Here is a 23022-nt window from a genome sequence, read left to right as displayed (position 1 = left end):
GTGAACTCGGATGAAATTCGAGGTCACGAAAAAGAAATTTTAACAAAATAAAATATTGTTATTAATATGCTATAGTTATTATATAAATCAAAATTTTGCATGACAATTTCCTGATTGGATAGGACAAAAAAAAATTTAATCATAAGCTTCAAAAGCGGATATTTAAGGTGCAGGTATATGAAAATTTTGATTGCTGTTCAGTGATAGTGTGACAGTTTTATATGGTTGTGAATTTTGGGGTGTAGATAAACTTAAGTCTTCTGCAAACTTCTGTAAATGACCACTGGCACTGTATCTTGAGCAACACTCGGTATTCTGGGGACTCACTGGCAGGCGGTCACACGCGATGAGGACATCGATCTGTCCGGGGAGTATGTGCCAGTCGGTCATATTTGGAAGTTTGACCTTGAGGAATACGAACTACGTAATGTTGGGAGGAAATTTAATTTTTCAAAAATTCTAGTATGGCCTGTCATGCTCAACTTTCTCGCGAAAACTGAAAATTTCAGAAATACAAGATCAGAACGACCGGATAACAAACGCGGGAAAGTGGTCAATTTAAGCAGCGGGAAATTGCTATTCGCAATTTCCGACATCTAAGTAATACGAGAGTAGAGCTACCCTATCTTGATACAGAAAACAAAGAACATCGAAATTCAGTTGGACCAGAGTGAACCTTCGGTGGAAAAGTGGACAACCGAGGTGTCCCAATGGTCCAGAACCAAAACTCCATTCTTGAGATAAAACTTGTTCGATTAGAACTATTGAACCAAACTTAATTCCCCAATTATTCTCAAGTTGCTTACTAATTTAGTTACCTCTAATTCTCGAGTGTGCTGGTATGTGAGTACCCAATTTAATTTTCTTGAGTGTGTTTTATGATTGTAAGGAGAGTTTTAGGTTGAGGTAAGGAGAGTTTTAGGTTGATCCATCTGAAATGGATCAAAGCTTCACTGTCTGATAAAAAGTAACTGTACGGATTGTTCCGACCCTGTTTTTAACGGCGTTCGTGTATTTTGGGTATATTGAGACCTGAGTATGGGAACGTTCTTATTTTCTAGAGTGGGGGGTATTTTGGTAGTGGCCTTTAAGCTGTAACGGGTTTTTAGTCTCATGTCGCAAGTGAACTGAATTGGCTCCGACCGTTCGAGGTGGAAAAACACAAGAGATAGTGTCCCTGACTCTTGAGCCAATGGTTATATGGCCTATTTTTCTTTAACCTCATTTGTGACCGAAGTAGACGACTGTTACAAAATTACGAATCATAAGTGTAACATTCTCCCGAAAGTGCATAACGAGCTAATAGGAGGTTAAGCCTTATAACGATTGACTAACGTGCAAGAGCCTCAAGTGCTTTCAACTCTCTATCAGAGCCAGTTCAAAGTGGTCTTTCGTAAGCCCGGCTCAAGGAAACTTTTACGGCTTAAAAACGATCGGCCAAACCATGGATAATAACTCATTTACATGCAGAATTTCGTTGACTTTCAGTTTCAAATGTCGCAAAAATTCAGATTGTTTTGTCATACACGACTGAATAAAAAAACTTGAAGTTTTTTTCATCCCTTCCTTCCTACCATTTTCAGCTTGTTATGCAAATAAAGTACTTTATCATTGATTTTGACGTATAGTACACTCCTTTTTGATCGAACAAAAACAGATCACATTTTGGTCGCATGGCAGAAAGTTGATGACAGAAGTCGTATGGCAGAAGTCGATATGACAAAAACTGAACCTGTTTGAATCTTTGAAGTAAAAAATCAACAAACAAATTGTTGAACCTCCATTTTTGAACATTAAGCACGTGTAGGTCACACAACATCACACAAAAAGATTGCAATTCTAAGTTAGTGTTCAAGAAATTGAAGATGTCAGATGTTGAATGACCCCGTAAGAGGAAGGAGCACGGGAAATGGATGAGTCCTCGGAACAAAGTTATTTACGAGAAAAAATCTCAGTACCCGATTGAGATAACCTTGTTTTTCACAAGGGTAATCATGAAAAAATAACCAAGAAATTTCATAAGAGAAACCGGCTCTAAGTTACTAAAGAGACAGGACATCAAGACGACAGATGAACATTTAATCAGTAGAGAAGAATGGTTTATTTATAATTAGGTCAAAGATTAATCGTAAAAACTGAAGCTTTTGGGAACATCTTCTACTCAAGGGTTTTTGAGTCCTATTGTTTAAAGGTTAACATCAAGTTTGAATTTCAAGTTTTTCCATCAATTACGTGTAACCACATTTGAAAAAACTATGCTTGCCCTGATATGCAGCGCTTTCAATTTAACACTGGGTGCATTAACCCAAGCAGCAAAACTACGATCTGGCAGAAAAAATTTTAAAACCAAAATCTGATACTTTGCCACAGCGTATGCTTGCATTTTAGATAGCAACAGAAACTGATGACTGGCTTGAAAATAAACTTAATAAAATTTGCAATTTTTTTTAAATGACCTATGTTTTAACTGACTCAAATCCTTGTGCTAACTTTACTACCTTGTTTTCATCAAAATTACGGCAAAACGTAGTGTTTTCAACATCAAAAATAAACACAAACTTTAAAAAAAAAACCTGAAAAATCAGTTATCTTTGTAAATAAACAAACGTTTTTGCACACTTTTAGTGCTTTGTCAAATTTGAAAATTGTAGGAACAGCCCAAAACGTACTTTCTCGGAATGAAACAAGGATTGCGTATAATTTTAATTTAAAATTCGAAATATCTTTAACTGCTTCAATATTTCTATTCAAAGATGGTCTCGCAGACTTGTGTGATAATTACAGCAATTTATAATTGATAGGGATTATCAACGAAGGATTTATAAACCAACTAATTGCTCTGATTGTAAAATTTATACGATGTTCCCGTGTTGCCCTGTTTCCATTGTGCCATTCGGTCATATTTGGAAGTTTGACTTTGAGCAATTCGAAAAACGTAATTTTTGTGACATTCGACTAGAATGAACGAAAATGCAGATTCGGCGATTTCAAATTGTTAGCAGCTAACCTTCCAAATTGACAGTTTTAAGAGATTAGTGACGTTTTTGGGACGATTAGTCAAACGGTGAAGGTCAAGATATTCTGGTATTTTGAAATTTTAAAAATTTGAATTGAGAAGTCGCACTTCCGAGAAACGGCAAAAACAGCCATTTTGGAAGAAAACCAGAAAAAATCAGAACAACAATAGATGCGATAGTGATAACTACGAGAATTTCGATAGAAAAACAACAACGAATTGCAGAGTTAGCAGAGACCGTTCCGAGTTGCAACGATTGTGCCGCTACAATTGTTGCAAGGCCGTTCACAACAACGGTGAAGGGTGGAAAACAGCCTTCCGGAAAGAAGACAAGGTTGTTATTTCTCCTGATTCAAGAATCCGGAGGGGTCTCGAGACTGGAACTTATATCATTGTATACAAACTTTCAGCTTCCCGGTTATGTCTTGAATTGAATTTATTTAACATTTGAATTCCTTTTACGACGATGAGAAGCTAGGAGTTGGGGGAAAAGGTTGATCCATCTTCGATGGGGATGATGATTTTTCTCTACTGATCAAAAACACTAGTAATATAATAAGTAGTAGTAGCCCTGTTTTTAGGAGTGACCTCGTGGTCTGAGGATACTGAGACCCAGCCATGAGCTCACTAATTTTGCATGTAAGTAAGTTAATTTGAGTGTTTTGACCAAAGTCGAAAGCAGTAACGTTTTTCTCGACCCGATGTTAGAAAGACCACCAAAAAAACTGGCTTTGGTAGAGACGGTGAAAAGCATGTAGAGCTCTGTTTAGACGTTGGCCAGTCTTCTTAGAACCTAGCTTTATTTTCTGTCGATATGTACTTCCGTGCGAATGTTACATTTGGGGTGAAATGGAATTTTTCAAAAATTTGGATTGAGCCTGTCATGCTCAACTTTTCTCGCGACAACTGAAAATCTCAGAAATACAAGATCAGAACAACCAAATTACAATCGCGGGAAAGTAGTCAAAAAAGCAGCGCGAAATTGCTAATTGCTATTTCCAGACATAAGAAACACAAGTGAGTAGAGCTGTCTTATCCTGAAATAGGAGACAGAGCAATTGCAAAAGAGGAAGACATTAATTCGAAGTGGACCAGAGTGAACCTTCAGTGGAAAGGTGGAAAACCGAAGTCTTCCAATGGTCCAGCCCCAAAAACTCAGTTATCAAATTAAAACTCACTTCCTTTGCTGGAGTTCGTTAATTACAAACTTCTTGAGTTAAAACTTAATTTCCTTTGATGCTAGAGCTGCTGATTAATTTATTTACTCCAATTCTCGAGTGTGCTGGTATGTGAGTACCCAATTTGGTTTTCTTGAGTGTGTTTTATAATTGTTATGTTGAGGGAAGGAGAGTTTCAGGTTGATCCATCTGAAATGGATCAAAGTTCCACTGTCTAATAAAGAGTAACTGTACGGACTGTTCCGACCCTGTTTTAACAGCGCTCGCGTATTTTGTGTATTTTGAGACCTATGTATGGGGACGTTCTTATTTTCTAGAGTGTTGGGGTATTTTGGTAGTGGCCTCTAAGCTGTAACGAGGGTTTTAGTCTCATGTCGCAAGTGAACCGAATTGCCTCCAACCGTTCGAGGTAGAAAAACACAAGAGATAGTCCCCGTCTCTTGAGCCAATGGTTATAGGGCCTATTTTTCTTTAACCTCATATGTGATTTAAGCAGGCGACTGTTACACATGCTTAATCCGAGTATTTTTTGATTTTACCCAGATTACGGATCTTCGCACCTTTTATCAGCTTTTTCTGACACTACATAAAGTGAAGTTTTCTCCCGCCTGTCAAGACATGTAACATTTGCCCAGACATACAAAGTGACGGAGCGTAGAAAAAGAACCTACTGACGACTGGCAGGCGTCAGTTACCTTAGTTCTACTCGTTTTTAACCGTCTAGACCTAGCCACTTTTCTGGTCTGTTTAGGACTTAGTAAAAATTTACCACTTTTAGGCCATCACTCAAACGACTTTTAATCAGCTTTCGTTCACATCCAAAAGTAACCACCTAGCTGGGTCTCGGATCCCCAGACTACGTGATTACTATTAAAAACACGGCTCGGAATCCATTTTTTACTATGTTTTTAGTGACAGTTATATACTGAATCCATAGGAATTGGATTGACTCTTTCCTCTTTTTTAACTACTCATGATCTGAAATATTATGTAAAATCGGAGTTAATTAAACTATTCAGCGCATCACAGCAGCTAAAAATGTGCGTTTAATAGTCTTCAACAGTATACCAAAGCTTCTGGGCACCGGGGCTCCAATTCCGTCTTCTAATCTCGTCTTCTACTCTCTAATCTCGTGGTACGGGAGGGTACGGATCCGCTCGGGATGTCCCACTGGACCTTCTTTCCCTAAGATTTTGTTACGATAAGCGTTCTATTGTGTCATCTTACCACGAAAAGAGGATTCGTATTTCTCGTGTTTTTCTTCAACTGATTTTCGTCTCGTTAATTCAGTTGTGTTTTTCTCGTAATTTCTCGACAAAATGGCCGTTTTTGCATTTCTGAGAAATTTTCCAGTTCCAATCAAAAATTTGAAAATTTAGAATTCTAGAATTTTTCTTCCCTCTTTTTTTTAATGATTCCACTGTTAACGTCTTTAACGTCTCTTTTTGTTCACGTCGGAGGGTTCGAATGAGCCAATCCGGGGGAAAAGACCCAGCGTATGTGTATTTGTTAAAGTTATTTAATGCGTTGACAGTTCTCAGACATCATAAACTAGCAATGACCTTTGCCAAACTAGTTCAAGTTCTTATCTACTAAGTTATAATTTACTAACCAGGAAAATTCAGTTTCCCTACAATGTTCCTCTCCTTGAAATTGGAGTGCTCCACTCACAACGGAGCAATTATGGTGGGTACTTTTGCAAATCAGTGTGTTCCTTTTGGTTTAATTTCACGTTAAAAAGGGTTATAATTATTGATCAGATGAAAAACTTTGTCAAAAGGAGAAACTTTCATTTTATGGCACAACACATCTTTTGCGGCATCTAGGCACTGTATTTTCGTTTCTTTTATTCTTCATTTCACAAGTAGCACTGTGTTTTGTTTTAATTGCACTCAAACGCGTCTTGATTTAACTTGTCCGAGCTTGCTATGCTTGTATGACTTACTTTTTGGTTTAAAAAAATATTTTTCTGTTGTCCCATGCATTGCACGTTTGTTTCCTTTACCAGACATTGTTTTTCTTTTTCCTGTCTGTATCTACTTCTGGAGTTACTCCTCAAGTGTCAATAATAACTGTACTCCCCCAACAGGTTTAACGGTTGGAGTATCGTTTCCTTAATTGTCCCGTTCTTTATTAAGGCTGTCGCAAAAAATATACGCAAAGTCAATCCTAAATTGTTACCTAGAAGATAAACTGTTAGCGTAGTGATTGCGACTTCTCTTGCTATTCCCCAATCACGGAGAATCCGTGTTTCCCTTTTTGCAAACATGGAAAAAATAACCAGCTGTGTGGTAAAATTTATCAAACAAAATGGTCCAATTGATCATGAGCATATTCCCCATTTTGTCCCAGGTATACCTCCCTTCCTGTTATTGTCTTACGACTATGCTTCATAAGTTGTGACAACTGACTGTCTCTCAAAGCTTTATCCGTGAAAACACCTCTACGCTATTATCAAAGGAGCTCAAAGTTGCATACTGTTTGCCAGTTTCTCTAATTTTTTTGGCGTGCGGATCAAATTCAGTTGTTTTGCTTATGATACCCGGACCCATTACCTAATTCAAAAGCATTGGGATAGACTTTATTGCACAGCGTGAGATCATATTTGCGATAAATTATTCTGCTGATTGGGTCCATAAATCTTATGTGCGACTCGCTGCTCAAATTTCTAACTTCCGCCGGTACTTCTTCTTTGCAAAAAGATATTTCAGCGAACTTGACCTTTATTTCTGCACATTGATGCATGTACAATGAGCCCCCCGCCAATTCAGAGTGGTAACCTCGAGGCATTTTTTTCTTTATTAAACTTTCTTCCGCTTCCGGTTTCTTTTGCTGAAAGCCAAATAATGTCATCTATGTCACATTCGTGCTTTTCGAGAACACGCAGTATGTGTCGCAGTTGAAAAAACTATCTAGTTCACTTTTTATTACACCTTTAGTGGTTAATTCCCCAAATTTTTCTGACAAATCAAAAGTGTTTTACTCAGATGTGAAACATACAGAACCGTGATTTGTTTTATTTGCGAGGCCTCCCTGAATTATGTTTTGATCCCTTAAAACTTCAACAGCAAACGACCTTTTTTCACGAACTTTCAATTTGCCCTGATAGGTATTTACTGTTCTTTGTTGCGAAGAGCAAAGCGCGACTTGAGTACCAAAATACTGGTCCTCTAGTTGTTTTCACATCGTTTATGTACAATACCGAATCAAGTTCGAAACTCCTGTTCCCCCACTTTCTCACATGTGCCATTCCCGTTGGGACCTCAAAAACCAACGTACTACCAGTACTTGCTGATTTTACTTGCGCATTCAAGGTTCCAATAGTTAATTCCCCATTGATTAGAACTGAGCCCATTCTTTTTTTATTTATAGGCGAAATCTGCCACATTGGATATAAAAATTTGACTTTTCTATTGTGCTCTTTCTTCATGAAAATTTTTGATGATTTTACTTTGAAACTATTTGTACTCTCTGATGTTAGGATGCTATCGACTTTCTCCTGAGGTATAGTAATATCCTCGTTTTCAAAGTCTGATGTTTGAACCTTCTCTGTATCCTATAATTTCTCACACTCTGATTCACTCAGTGGATAGAAAATGGGAATAAGCTTGGATTGTTAATGCAGGTAGGTTGCATTGTCCCACCAGCTGCTTTTCTTAAGTGCCGTCGCTGAATATGACGCCAAACACATGCAATACTTTAGCCTTATTTCTGATGCCACTGGTTTAAGCATTACTCACCCGCTCCTAAGCGTTTCTGGTTTCCTTTTTGTTTGAGTGCAATTGCTAATTTTGCTCAAGGATACTCATTCAGTCTTAATCATGTTTTCAAATCAAATGCGATTAAAGTTTCGCCAGTTAAGCACAAAAAAATGATGAAAAACTCAGCAAAGAACACTTCATTGTTTTTCATGATGAGGATATGTATTTTGTTTTCACGAGCAAAATATCTAAGCAAAAACATTACTTTTTTCATCATTATCAACATCATGGTCTTAATAAAAAAAAGTAGTCCCCAAATCGTTTAGGTGCTAACCGTTTGCTCTTTTTTCTAGTATTGTACCGTTTATTACCTCCTTTTCCATTCAGTGATTCATTATTAACATCATTTACAGTACTAGCTGCTTTAGATTCTGATCCTGTATTTGCTTCTCTTGTTAATGGTAGTTTCGAGGCTGTTCTAATTCTTACGCTTCTCCTTGGATTGTCGGTGGGTCTGAAAGGTCAAGTCTCCGTAAATGCTGATGGGGCGATCAGTTCTGTGATGTCCAATACTTCCGTTGTAGTACTGAACTGATCGGAACATATCCTTTCTGATGAAATTCCTTCTCTATCATGGGTTGCCCGACTAAGAGATTCTACCTCTGAGTTGGTGTTAAAGAACTCTTTAACTACAAAATCGTTTTTTGTTCCTCCGTTTTTTTTGTTGCATTGTTTTTGAGGCGATTATGTTTTTCTCTCGCGTCTTGAGCGTTTATTTTTGTTCGTTGATAAAAACCTTTAACCTATCATAATGAACTTTTTGCTGTTTCTTAGATTTCTGGTCTTCAATCACAAATTTAGATCATTTAAAATATTTTTGATTGTGTGTGGTCCGTTAGAAAACGACCTAAGTTTTTTTTGTTTGTCCCTTGCCAAGGGATGGTTTAAAAAGTAGTACTTTGTCGTTCGCGTTATACTAAGGTCCGGATTGTTTTCTGTCGCTTGGTCTTTTGACGTTCTTCTTCGACGTCTTTGTATCTAGCACCAGTTCGTGGCTTGTTTGTATCTCCTTCTTTGGGTTTCTGACGTAGTCGCTTGGCGTTGCAAAGACTTTAGTTTGTGATGTTTCGTAAGTGCAATATAATGGCAAGGAGCAAGGGCGACCAAAAATCAAATAATACGGACTGTATTTTGTCACTGCTTGAATTGAAGATCTATAAGCCATCATAAGATATTTGGCCCAGTCATTGTGGTTTTCTTCGATTGTTCTCTTGGTCCTTTCAATAATTGCGTTTCTCTTGGTCCTTTCAATAATGATGACATGATGTTGTGCTAGTTCTATCGATTCACAGTAAGAACCCAATTTTTTGAAAAGATGTGAAATGAAGATTGATCACTTGTCGCTTTACAGAATTTCTGGGCAGCCAAAGCGTAAAATTCAATTATCAACCAATGCCGTAGCTACTGCCTTTGCTTCCTGGTTTTGAAGTGGCGTCGCTTCGTACCACTTTGAGAATTGATCTCCAATTAGAAAAATGTACTTGAATCCTTCTGATTCCGGTAGCGGTCACATGATATCCAACGCTACCTGCCAAAACGGATGGCTTGGCTTCCATGTCTGCAGGGGATGCATACATTTTTTTGCTATGCATTTCTTACAGCTATCAACCTAATCTCTAATATCCCGACTCGTTCCAGGCCGGTAAAACCTTTCTTGAGTACACTGAAAAGTCTTTAGGTACCCAAAATGTCCACAAGATTCATATAGCAAAACGAAAATTTCCTCATGAACACTGGAGCCACAAAAGTTTGGACAACGATGTACTGTTCTTTGGTTAGTTTTGTTCTTTTTAGTTGGTCGTTTTCAATAAGGATATGTTTTCCAAATTTATCCAAAATTTCCATAAGTCCATAAGTCCCTGAGGAGCCACTCATTTGCCTTTTCTTTAGCCTCTCCTTGTTTTGAAGTCACCTCTTTGCAGTCCTTATTTCATCAGATTTCAAAAATCCAAAACGGGAGTTTTCAGAGCTTGTTCCCAGATATTGTTCGAAATATCTGTTGTTTTTCTTTTTTGATTAACCACCTCCTCAGTGGTAGTTAGAACCCTTGATAAGCAGTCTGCATGTGGAATTTTTTTTCCCGCTTCGAGTTTGATTCCGAATTGGAACTGCCCTAGTTTTTCCAACCATCTCGCTATCATACCGTCTGGCTCCTTGAAGCTATAAATCCACGTTAAGGCTCTGTGATGCGTAACTATTAAGTTTTTTGTAACAACAGATAGTTCCGGAAATAATGCGTAAAATGTGCATTGGTGTATAGTTCCGTTTTGGTTGCGGAGTAACTTGGTTGTCCTTTATTCAGCGTTTTGATGGCGTACGCAATAACTTTTTTGCGAGCTTCATTAAGAAGAATTTTTCCAATTTTTTTAACAAGTTGGTAAAGTAGTTCGCCTGTTTTTTCAAACCCTTCAAAAACTTTCGGTAGAACTCAAGGAGTCCTAATACTGCCCCAAGTTGTTTAATATTGTGAGGATCTTTCATTTTTTTGTACTTCGTTTATATTTTCCGGTTCCACTTCTGCGCCGTTGTTCGACACAAAAAGTCCAAGTAAATGGGTTTTTGTTTGAAAGAACCTGGATTTCGATTCTTTCATTTCAACCCTGCATCTTTTAGTCGACACAGAATAAATTCCAACTTCTCTGAATGTACTTCAAATGTTCTACCAAGGATTATAATGTTGTCTAGGTACACCAAAGCAATTTCGTATGATAACCAATTTAGTATTCACTCCATTAATTTTTGAAATGCTCATCAGTAGTTTTTCCCATCGGTAGTCCCATCGGTAATCTCAAAAGCGAGACCCATCGGTAGTCTTTTCCATTTATAGAGAACTATCGGCGTTATAAAGTCCCTAAGATATTGGGAGTCTTCATCTAGCGTCATTTGAAAACAGCAGAAGTTAAATCCTTGTTGAAAAAGAACATTTTACCATCCAATGAGTCGATGACATCACTTAAACTTGCTAGAGCCAGCTTGTTTTTTCGTCTTGATTGTTCAATCCTCTGTAATCAACTACTAATCTGTGGGATCCGTCTTTTTTTAAGTATTGATTGGGCTTCCCAATTCGAGTGGGTTGGTTCAACTAGGTTGCCTTTTTTAAATTCTCCACGATTTTTTTCATGTCTTTCCGCTGATCAAAATTAATACTCCCTATGCCCGCCGAAATGGTTTTGCATCAGCGTTTAATTTTGTTATATGTCTGATTTTATCCAAAACTCTACGTCCGTTGAGCTGCGTGAAAATACCCGGTAATGTTTAACAAACATTATCTGTTCTCTTCTTCAAACGACAATTTTGCACAGTTCAGAGTGACGGGTTTGCCCAATTCAAAAAGCTCCTGGTGCTGCGGTCGTTGGTTGCTACTACAGAGTATATTTACTTGAATCTGATTTCTCCAACCGGTTTAATGAGCAATTGTTTTGTCTTGGTATATGATGAGTGCTTCACTGCGCATGTTCTGTACCTTCAGGCAACTTTTTCCTTGGCTTACGCTAACCAGTGAGTCAGCTACCAGTAATCCAATTTTTTTTCTTTGATTTCCTGTATGTCTTCAATTAAATCTTCTGTGCTACCTAAGACGGTACTGTTATCCTCCTTGATGAAGATTTCTACTAGTTTTTCATGTGTGCTGGGGTTTCTTGCATTCATCTGCGCTATTGCATAGGTTCGGACACTTGTCGTTGCTTGTGCTGATATAGGTAGCGCTGTCCAATTTTTATTACTGTATAGCAATTTTTCGCCAAAATTTAGAATACATTCTTTATCTATCATAAAGTCCAAACCAAGAAGGCAGGGTAAGCTTTTATCCTCCGTTTTTAAAAACTCTTAGGGCAAACTCTCCGGATTTTGGTTTCATTTGGATTTTGACGTCGACACTGCCAGCTATTTTCAACGTCGAGTTGTTAGCCGCTAACATTTTTTATTACCAAAAGCCTTTATGCTTGCCAGTTTTCCAAGCATTTCATACGTATCGAAACTGATGAGCGAAATGCTACTCCCACTGTCTAACAGTCATGTTACCAATTAACCGTTCAATAACAACTCCACATTGAAACATTTTGTTTTGTTAGTGGAGCACACCCTGATTACGTTGGTTTGTTCCGTCCTTTCATTCCAAGGGCAATTTTGTTAATGTGGGTAGAACTCCCACAAGTAAAACAATTACGGCAGTTCTTCGCCAATGGCCCTTTTGCCCACATAGTCGACATTTGTCATAGTTGTTTTCCTTTCTGGGATCGTCATTTCTTTCGCGCGTATTTGGTCCTGGGCTGGGAGTTCTTACTCGGTCTCTTGAACCTTGTTTCTTTTATCAGTTATCCCAGTGGTAGTTGTCTCTTCGACCGTCACTGCTCCGTGCATTTTTTTTCATTACCAACCGACATCTGTTGGACTAGTCTGTTCAGCGAGTCTATTAGGATTTCTGTTTCATCTAATTTGGCTGTGGTGGATCCCTTCGAGAAAACCTAACTAATCCCGTATGTCCTGGAACTCGTCATTTCTGTCGCCACTGTATGATCAGCCCACTACATGCTTTTTTGGAATGAAACAAGGATTGAGTATAAATTGAATTGAAATTTTGAAATATCTTTAACTGCTTTAATATTTATATTCAAAGTTGGTCCCGCAGAATTATTTGATAATTACAGGAATTTAATATTGAAAGGTTTTATCAAGAAAGAATTTATAACCCAACTGATTGTCCTGAATGTACAGTTTTTATGATGTTCCCGGGTTGCGCCGTTTTTATCCTTAATCCGAGTCTTTATTGATTTTACCCAGATTACGGATTTTGGCATCTTTTGTTGGCTTTATCTGACACTATATAAAGTGAAGATTGCTCGTGAGTATCCGCTTTACAATGCTCCTCAACCATAGTGATAGCATTCCCAACCGTTTGAGTGACATAGATGTATTTACATCCACCACCTTGATTTTTATTCGAAAAGGAGATATACCTTTTATCGTAACTTCACTCTTGCTTTTAATTTTCTGGCTCTTTTTGCAGATAACCTTCTTATATGCTTTTCGGTTTATGAAAAACCATATAAGAGTGTTATCTGCAAAAAGAGCCAGAAAATTTAAAGCAAGAGAGAAATTACGATACTATTTTTAAACTTTTTGTTTAACGTGCATTGCACGCAACAATCAAATTTTCGCGACCATCAAAAATCGCGAAAACCAGACAATATAATAAATGAAGTGAACAAACATAAGAACTTGCGTTAAAGCGATTTTAAAAGAAAAGTCTTCCGAAACGCATGGTAAGTACAGTTACAATCGTTATTTTTATTACTCTACAGGTCGGAAAGACCTGGATTAAAGTTAGCAACTCTTCCCGGTGGTAAGGATGAGGCTTCTCTGACTCAGATCAACATCGGACGAATTTATCTCTGGAGGTCAAAACTGTATCGGATTTATAAAAACCTCAGCTTTCTGGAAATGTCCGAAAACTAATATTATAAACGTATACTTTTTAATTTTAGGAGCTAGAGGTGAGTAAAAGGTCAATCCATTCCCGATGGATGGGATATCAATCTCTAACTGTGCAAAACCATACAATAATAAAAAGTCGATAGTAGCCCTTTTTTATGAGTTAACTTATGGTCTGGGATGCTGAGAGCCAAGGGTCTGGTGATGCTGGGGATACTGAGACCCAGTGGCCTGGAGATGCTGAGATCCATATAATTAAGATCGAAAAATCCCGTATGGGGTGTGGCGTTAGGCAGTCCCGTTGATAGGACCAAAAAAAACTAAATATAAAAATGAAGCCAAACAAAAATTAGACCATAACCAAGAAACAGAACCGAGGACAAAAACGAGTACTTACGTTTTCAGACAGTATGTAATCTAATTTTCTGGGTTTTTTTGTTTAATATATCACTTTCTTTATATAGCCTCTGTTTGTAACAATCAACTGGAAAGGTCTATTCTTTACTTGCACTCTTGCACTGAAAAGTTATTTGAGTATTTTAATATGTTAAGGCTAATTCTCAATCAAAACGAAAGGCTAGAGTGCTGGAGAAAACCACTTATCAAGCAGTGCGAGTGGAGCGAAAAAAGTCTCATAGACGCCGAAAAACCGACTGTTGGATATTGTCGAACATGTGCATGTACCTGATTCTGGATTTGCTTAGTTCGGATTTGAGTAGTTGCATAGTTCAACCGACAGCTTTTGAATGGTATTTCGTAGATTAACCCGATTGTATGAAGAAAATACCTTCAAGTGGGTTTTCTCTAGAAACGGTAGAAACGGTTAAAATCACTCGAGTATTCATCTTGACGCTAGTCAATCGTAATACGGTTTAATTTTATTATCCGTTGTAATTTTTTTTCCCGGCGAAAAAAAAACAGCTGTTTCAATGGCCCTCCTGAGTGTGATTTAATACATCATGATTGGCGAACGTAGATACGATCCACTCCGCGCCCATTGGATGCCAACACTAAGGTTTTCAAACGGCAGCCATAGGGGTTGGCCAAAATGCGAAAGCCTTCCAGTTTTACTGATTTATTTTTTTTACCTGGTTAGGAAGGAAAATTCCCGCATAATGGGGTGGAGGAAAGGTGGACCCGCTGTTACTTGAGCGGTATAGAACCAGAAACAACTAATTATTGGGAGTTGAAAAAAAAACATTTTAAAACTATTACAAAACCAGCAGCATAACAATGAAAACACCAAAAATTATGAAAAAACCAAAAAACTGTAAAAATCAGTCATACCTTTGCACACAAGATGCGTTCCAATGTTCATGCTTCAAAACATTCAATATTATATTTTAATTTAAACCTGATTATAACGATCAACTGAAGTGGTCTCTTTTATACTTGTAAAAGTTTTATTCGAGTGCTTAGACAAGTTAATGCTTACTTTCAATCAATCCGGAAGGGTAGAGTGATTGAACAAAAGGCCCTATCAAGACTTGCGAGGAAGAGCAAAAAAAGTATCATGAACAACAAAATCGATAGCCATTGATTGTTATTACAGTCGTCAGCCAGGTGTTTTTTGAAAACTATTGTGGAAATAACCTATCAAGACGTGCGAGGAAGAGTAAGCTGGGTTTTGTTGACCGTTTTTGCATCAATTTGGGTACAGCAAGTATGACATCAGATAGTGAGGGGCCCAACAGTGACTGCACTGAAGTTACCACTCACTGAGTAGCAAACTTCAGAGCTAAGCATTCGAATTGGCAGTTTATTAGTAGTTTAACTTTTTTTTTTATTACGCTCAGCCCCCGCTAAGACCACCAATTAACAACCGATTTTTTGGTCAAAATTTTTTTTAAAAACACAATTTGAACCATGAAGGCAGGGTAACCTTTTATCCTTCGTTATTAAAAACGCTTGGGGCGAGCTCTCCTGATTTTGGTTTCAATTGGATTTTGACGTCGACACTGCCAGCTATTTTCAACGTCGAGTTGTTAGCCGCTAACATTTCATTATTAAAAGCTTTTATGCTTTCCGGCTTTCCAAGCCTTTCATACGTGTCGAACCTTATGAGCGAATTGCTACTCCCACTGTCTAACCATCATGTTAACAATTTCCCGTTCAATAACAACTCCACATTGAATCATTTTGTTTTGTTAGTGGAGCACACCCTGATTACGTTGGTTTCTTCCGTCCTTTTATTCCAACGTCAATTTCGTTAATGTGGGTAGAACTCCCACAAGTAAAACAATTACGGCAGTTCTTCGCCAATGGCCCTTTTGCCCACATAGTCGACATTTGTCATAGTTATTTTCCCTTCTGTGATCATCATTTCTTTCGCGCGTATTTGGTCCTGGGGTGGGATTTCTTGCTCGGTCTCTTGAACCTTGTTCCCTATATCAGTTATCACAGTGGTAGTTGTCTCTTCGACCGTCACTGCTCCGTGCATAATTTTCATTACCAACCGACATCTGTTTGTCTAGTCTGTTCAGCGAGTCTATTAGGATTTCTGTTTCATCCCTCCGTATGGCTGCAATTGGTGGCGTTTGTTCTTCTTCCTTAATTCTAATTACGGCTTCCAGGTGATGTGCCCACTCTAAAGCATTCGCGATGTTCATATCCTTGTCCCCAATTGTCTTGCCGAGCTCAAATATAACTTGGCTGTGGTGGATCCTTTCGAGAAAACATATGAGACTCCTGAGACTCGTTATTTCTGTCGCCACTGTAGAATCAGCCCAACACGTGCTTTTTCGGAATGAAACAAGGATTGAGTATAACATGAATTGAAAGTTCGAAATATCTTTAACTGCTTCAATATTTATATTCAAAGTTGGTCCCGCAGACTTATATGATAGTTACAGGAATTTATTTTTGAGAGGGTTTATCAAGAAAGAATTTTGACGCAAATGGTTGTTCTGAATGTACAATTTTTATGAGGTTACCGGGTTGCGCCGCTCTTATCCTTAATCCGAGTAATTATTGAATTTACCCAGATTACGGATGTTGGCATCTTTTGTCAGCTTTATCTGACACTACATAAAGTGAAGGTTGCTCGTGACTATCCGCTTTACAGTGCTCGTCAACCATAGTGATAGTATTCCCATCCGTTTGAGTGACATATATGTATTTTCATGCACCACCTTGATTTTTAATCGAAAAGGAGAGATACCTTATATCGTAACTTCTCTCTTGCTTTTAATTTTCTGGCGCTTTTTTGCAGATAACCTTCTTATATGCTTTTTCGGTGTATGAAAAACCATATAAGAGTGTTATCTGCAAAAAGAGCCAGAAAATTAAAAGCAAGAGAGAAATTACGATATTATTTTAAAACTTTTTGTTTAACGTGCATGACACGCAACAATCAAATTTTCATGACCATCGAAAATCGCGAAAACCAGACAGTATAATAAATGAAGTGAACAGACATAAGAGCTTGCGTCAAAGCGATTTTAAAAGAAAAGTCTTCCGAAACGCAAGGAAAGTACAGTTACAATCGTTATTTCTCCTATTCTACAGATCGGAAACACCAGGATCAAAGCTAGCAACTCTTACCGGTGGTGAAGATGAGGCTTCTCTGACTAAGATCAACATAGGACAAATTTATCTCTGGAGGTGAAAACTGCGTCGGATTTATAAAAACCTCATTTTTCTGGACATGTCCGAAAACTAATTTTATAAACGTTTACTTTTATTTTAGGAGCTAGAATTGAGTAAAAGGTCAATCCATTCCCGATGGATGGGATAATATCCTCAAACTGTGCAAAACCATACAATAATAAAAAGTCGATAGTAGCCCTTTTTTATGAGTTAACTTATGGTCTGGGATGCTGAGAGCCAAGGGTCTGGTGATGCTGGGGATACTGAGACCCAGTGGCCTGGAGATGCTGAGATCCATATAATTAAGATTGAAAAATCCCGTAAGGGGTGTGGCGTTAGGCAGTCCCGTTGATAGGACCTTGTCATGAGGCGACCTTCGGTACCTCATTCTATCCTATTTACTTATGTATGTTTATTTAACTATGTCTTAAATATCTACTTATAGTGCAGTAAATTGATTCAAGGACAAATCTCACCAGTCAAATCGTTTGTCACTTGAGAACCTGAAGCGGTCACTTGCGAAAGCCTTAAGTGTGAAATCTAGTCGTTAAAACATTCTCGTTATTCAAAACAATACATTCAATCTGGAATCGTTATTCATATAAATATTATTCTATTCTATCTATTTATATATCATATTTAATTCAATATCCTTATTTTACAATACTGTTTTCCCTACTCCAACTGAGGGAAATCACATGGCGCAGCCAGCAGTTCCTGTGAATGAAGATAGGACTGACCTACTCGGAATACCACCCTTTTGGGCGAAAACATCGGTTAACCCACCTTTCATTTGGGAAACTTGGGCGGGACATTTTTTTTGGCCGTTAGTCTCAAAGACAATATTTCACCGGGGGAGGTCCTAGTTACCCCAGCAGAGATAGTGGATGAACCTTACCCGAAGCCTGAAGCACCGGGAACGGATGAAAGTGCAGCAGATGTAACCAATAGGAACCTCCGAGTTGCAGCAGCCAATACAAGAATCGATGAGTACAATCAAGAGAGGAGGAGGAAAGGACCTCGCATTGGACATAACTGGTGTTACCATGAGGCAGAGAAGCGTTTGAAATCGCGACTTTTCTTCGCACTGGGAAATGAGGGGAAAAACGATTTTTGGATTCTTACCCTCACCTGGACCTCAATACTAGCTCTTTCATTGATTTTCAAAAGTGCTGCGAAGATCTTTTCAAGGCAGAGCGGGACAACACAGTCGAAAAGATAATGTTGTATAATACTATTTTCACGCAGGATGATGACTCATTCTCATCATTTTATGCAAGACTTAGCGCTCAAACTGCGCTGTGTAATTGGCCGCTCGATCAGGAAAGAGCGACGTTGAAAGACTTGTTCATTGGCCGCATTCTCGATGTGGAGGTTCAGAGGCAATTAATCAGAGCAAAAGCTAATCTTGACGATACTCTACAACTGGCATTGGAGAATGAGAAAGGGGCTAAAACATCAGAACAATTTCAGAAATTGCTCCCGCATAGCAACGCTACTTCTAATAGTACCAACTCTATTCGAGTCAAGCAGGAACCAACTTCGTCAGTACAACAATTCAAGAATCAAGGAAACAACAGCCGGGGAGGAGGTGTAAACCGTCCTAACCAACAACAAAGTCAAAATAAACCATGTTATTTTTGCGGTAACCCGTTTTCTCTTGAACATCGCCGGTCGTGCCCGGCCAGGGAAGCTACTTGCAATGCTCGCAAGAAGAGGGGACATTTTGCTAAGGTGTGCAACACTACAAAACGACGTGCTAACATGGTACAAAATGAAGAGATGTCTTCAGATCAAGAGTGCAATTTAATTGACGTAAATGGTGACAGCGAGCCGGAATATGGGGTCATGGCGATAGACGTTGTGCAGATTAACAATGTAGAACTGCTGAAGGCAGCGGGAGGACAACCAAGGAGCCTCAGCATTCAGTTACGTTGTGGTAATTCCTTTTTCTATGCTACGGTGGACACTGGCAGTCCCGTGTCTTTCTTAAACAAGAAAACGGCGGAAATACTCATGAAACGGATTCCTAATGTTAAATTTAAGGACGTCGCGAGACACCCACTAGACGTTACTTATGTTGACTATAACAAGAAACCGATTACACTGTTCGGATCACTAGAAATCCCTATTACGTCGAAGGGTTGGAAAATCGAAAATGCGTGTTTCTTGGTTTCCGAAAATCTTACGCGGAATTTACTCGGATTGAACCTTCATGAGAAATTGGGAATTAAAACTGTGCAACGCGGACCGGCAGAAGATAGCTTGGCGGAAGAAGAGCAGGAGTTGGATCCGACCACACAGTTCTGGAGGGATCATTTTGTCCGAAGGTACCCTAATGTGTTCAGCAGGCTGGGGAGGTCGAAAAATCATAAAGTATTCACGAATTTTAAAGACCTTTTGGTGCCTAGACAAGTTAAAGGCCGAAAAGTCCCTATAAATTTGCAAGATCGAGTCACGGCTGAGATTAAAAAATTAATCAAAGACAAGCACATTGAAAAATTAGAAAAGTGTACTACGGATCATTTCATCGCGCCCATAGTTCTAACAGCAAAAAAGACGGGTCTATAAAACTTGCGCTTAATGCTAAGGCCATGAATGCTCAAATCTGGCAAAATAAATACCAAATGCCTAATATGCATAAATTGATTGACTCGGCGGCCCAAATCATAACTAGAGACACACCTGGGGAAGTGTGGTTTACTTCTCTTGACCTTAAATACGCTTTTAGTCAATTACCTTTATCGGAGCTAACCAGTAGTCATAGTAACTTTAGTATTTTGTGTGGAGAGGCAACAGGCACCTATCGATTCAAGATTGGTTTCTACGGACTGACGGATATGCCTACGGAACTCTAGAAAGCGATGGACTGTACTTTACAAGGATTGGAAGGCGTCATATGTAACCTTGATGATATACTGGTTGATACTAAAGGACAAATTGAGGATCATAATGTACTGGTCGAAAGAGTCATGAGTCGATTGAATGAAGAAGGATGGGTGTTGAAACTTAGTAAATGTGAGTTCTCAGTTAACAAGTTAGTCTGGTTAGGGTATGAAATCGATGAAAACGGTTACGCTACGAAATTCTCGAAAATAGAGGCCATCAAATCCCTGTTACCACCAAAAACCCTTAAGCAGTTAAGATCGTTTATGGGGAACCTCAATCACCTTCAACGTTTCATTCCGGATTTGCACAAATATACAGTTGTATTCAGAGTTTCGTTAAAAGCGGAGAATAATAAATCTTTTTTGTGGGGGGAAGAGCAAGACATTGCGTTTCAGAAAATTTTAAACCTCATCGCAAACATCCCTAATTTGTTTCACTATGATGCTTCGAAGGCTTCGCGAGTTAAATGTGATGCAAGTCACAGCGGGCTGGGGGCTTGTTTGGAACAAGAAGTCGAACCAAATTGTTGGGCTCCGATTGCGTTTGCTTCTAGGTTTCTAAACTCCGCAGAAATCAAGTATAGTACCAACGAGTTAGAGCTTATGGCCATTGTATGGGCGTGTGAACACTTCCTTACTTATTTACTAGGTCATCGCTTTGTTATTCTAACCGATCATAAGGCCATTATTTCCGCTCTCAACGAAACTTATGGCAAGAAATCTTATCAGTCACGACTCTCTCGCTGGGCGGACCGCCTTATTCCGTTCGATTATCAAATCGAACATATACCCGGTTCCTTCCTAGGTATTGTAGACTATATGTCCGGATACCCGACGTTTGAAGCACCTTTACCGTCATCGCATGATGAATTATTTGTCTTTAAGTCTATTTAAGCTTTTCACAATGCTTTAAATTTGATTAGTTCTCAATCCAAACCTCAAATAGTGCCGGTGGGGCAAATTTCATATTGTAACCAATTTCAACCAATCAGATCGTTTGGTGAAACTTGAGGCAATATTGGCTACCTCTTAACTCAAACAACGGACCAATCAACAGTTGATTCATCTAGCCAATCGCATTCTGGCAAACAGTTTCGTTCGTCGTCGCTAGAGGGCGTCGTGAATAATACTCAACCTGCTAACCAATCTCAAAAGGATATGCTAATTTATCGTCATAATTTCTCGCCGATAAAGGGCGTTAATTCATGCTCTCAGTCAACCAGCCAATCATATGCTAGTATGCAACATTGTGAGTATATATCATCGTCGCGAGAGGTCGACTTTTCATGCTCTGATAGTCTCGACCAATCACAGCTCAGTATGCAAATGAGATACGCTAAACCGGAAGTTTTTGATCAAACTCATTGTCTCCGATCTTACATCTCAGAATTCAGTCACGATATGGATACTTCAATTAATCTTGCTCAAAATACTACTCTCAACTCTACTCTAAATAACTCTAATACTTCTACTAATTTTATTGACTTCGCAAATAACACCATCGAACAAACAAATCTCCTCAAATTTGTTGAAAATTTTTCTTCTAGTTCGCCTACTTTTCGTACCTCAAGTCAACAAAGACCCGGACTCTCTACAGTTCGCCATATGGAACGCCCGAGCCGTATGGATCAGATACGTACCCTCAACCTTGCCAGATTGAGACATTCACGAGAACGTTTTGTGGTTACGCAAGGACAGACTACACAAAAGGCCCTTACCCAGTTCCTCAACAAGTGTCGGAGGCAACGGCAAACGAGACAGGCTAGACAGGGGGGAGATACTCTGAATGGGGTTTAATGCCATCAATAACCACAAACCGCTGGTCACTCCGGATAAAAAGAAAGTGGTCGGATTGCCAGGATTGTTCGATGTGGATCCGCTGGGAGAGCTGACAGGAGAAGACCCGTTCCTCGGACCGATGAGGACTGCGATCATTAAGAAGGATGTGCAATCCTTCAACAAACTGGGGGCGTACATGGCCCAATTCTGGACGGAGGCGGCGGTGGTGAACAATTGTGTCCTGATAGACAACAAATTGGCCATACCCGAACAATTACGAAGTGCTGTTTTGATTCGACTTCAACGCTCGCATCCAGGCCAGGCGGCCATGATGGGCGCCTCAGAATATATATGGTGGCCATTTCTCAATCGTCAGATCGTTAACGTCTGCGAAAAATACCCGGAGTGTACTCTATTTGGTAAGAACATCAAAACTTCAGCAACTTATAACTCAGCTAAGCCGTTACCACCGTTGTCAGCTCCGAATCAAGAATTGCAACTTGATTTTGCGGGTCCGTTAATAGATGATAAAAAGGGGAAAATCTACATTTTAGTCACAATAGATCGTTTTTCTAAGTTCCCTTTGGTGATGTTAACTAAGACAACCAGTGCGAAAAAAAAAGTCAAATTTTTACGATCGTATATTCGTAATTATGGTATACCGGAAAGCATTAGAATATATCACGGATCTGGGTTCAACTCTGAAGTCGTTAAAGAATTTTGCAAAAGTAGAGGCATAAAACATATCCTCACAGCGGTGGGGGATCATCGGAGTTGTGGGCTGGTGGAGAGGTCGATCTAGACCATTAAACGGAAGTTAGGAACAGAAAAATTGGATCCTAATTTTAAAAACTTGAAGTCTACTTTACAACAAATCATTGACGATGTTTGGAAAGTTAAGCATTCTACGTTAAAAGTATCTCCTTTTGAGCTACATTTTGGGAGGAAGCCTAACACTGAGTTTTCGTTAGCGCGTGCTAATGTTGTTCATTCTCCTACTTCAGCGCAAGGACTGGAGAGAAACCTCCTAACTCCAGAGCAGCAATCAAGCCAAGATTACAGCCGCGATAGGGCTAAAGTTGTACCCAGAGGAGCGTCTCATACTCCGGAAATCCCCTGTAAATTCAAACCACTCTTTGGTGTGGGCGAGCATATAGCCGATAGTCAACCTTACAAGGCCTTGGAGAACCTTGCGAAGGCGGCTAACACCTGGAAGCAGTGGAAACGGAATGTGCCCCCACAACAAGGACAAGACTTCTCCGCGAATTGGCGGCTCGTAATAGTGACCCCGCAAACTCGCTGAAATCGGGGATCACAAAGGGAACCTTACGTTTTTACGACAACGTTCGTGATACCTCAGCACCAGCACTCTCGCATTCCCA

General features: G+C 39.1%; 1 protein-coding gene across 1 annotated transcript in view; it reads right to left on the bottom strand.

The window, feature by feature from the left end:
* The window catches only part of LOC134851347 (alkyldihydroxyacetonephosphate synthase, peroxisomal-like), a 181910-nt gene that overhangs the window by 87415 nt on the left and 71473 nt on the right, over positions 1-23022 (bottom strand). The window lies entirely within an intron of this gene.

This window comes from Symsagittifera roscoffensis, chromosome 7 (genome assembly GCF_963678635.1).
Source record: "Symsagittifera roscoffensis chromosome 7, txSymRosc1.1, whole genome shotgun sequence".
Classification (NCBI taxonomy): domain Eukaryota; kingdom Metazoa; phylum Xenacoelomorpha; order Acoela; family Convolutidae; genus Symsagittifera; species Symsagittifera roscoffensis.
The sequence above is the reverse complement of the archived record's forward strand: the minus strand, read 5'-3'. Positions and strand labels throughout refer to the sequence as shown.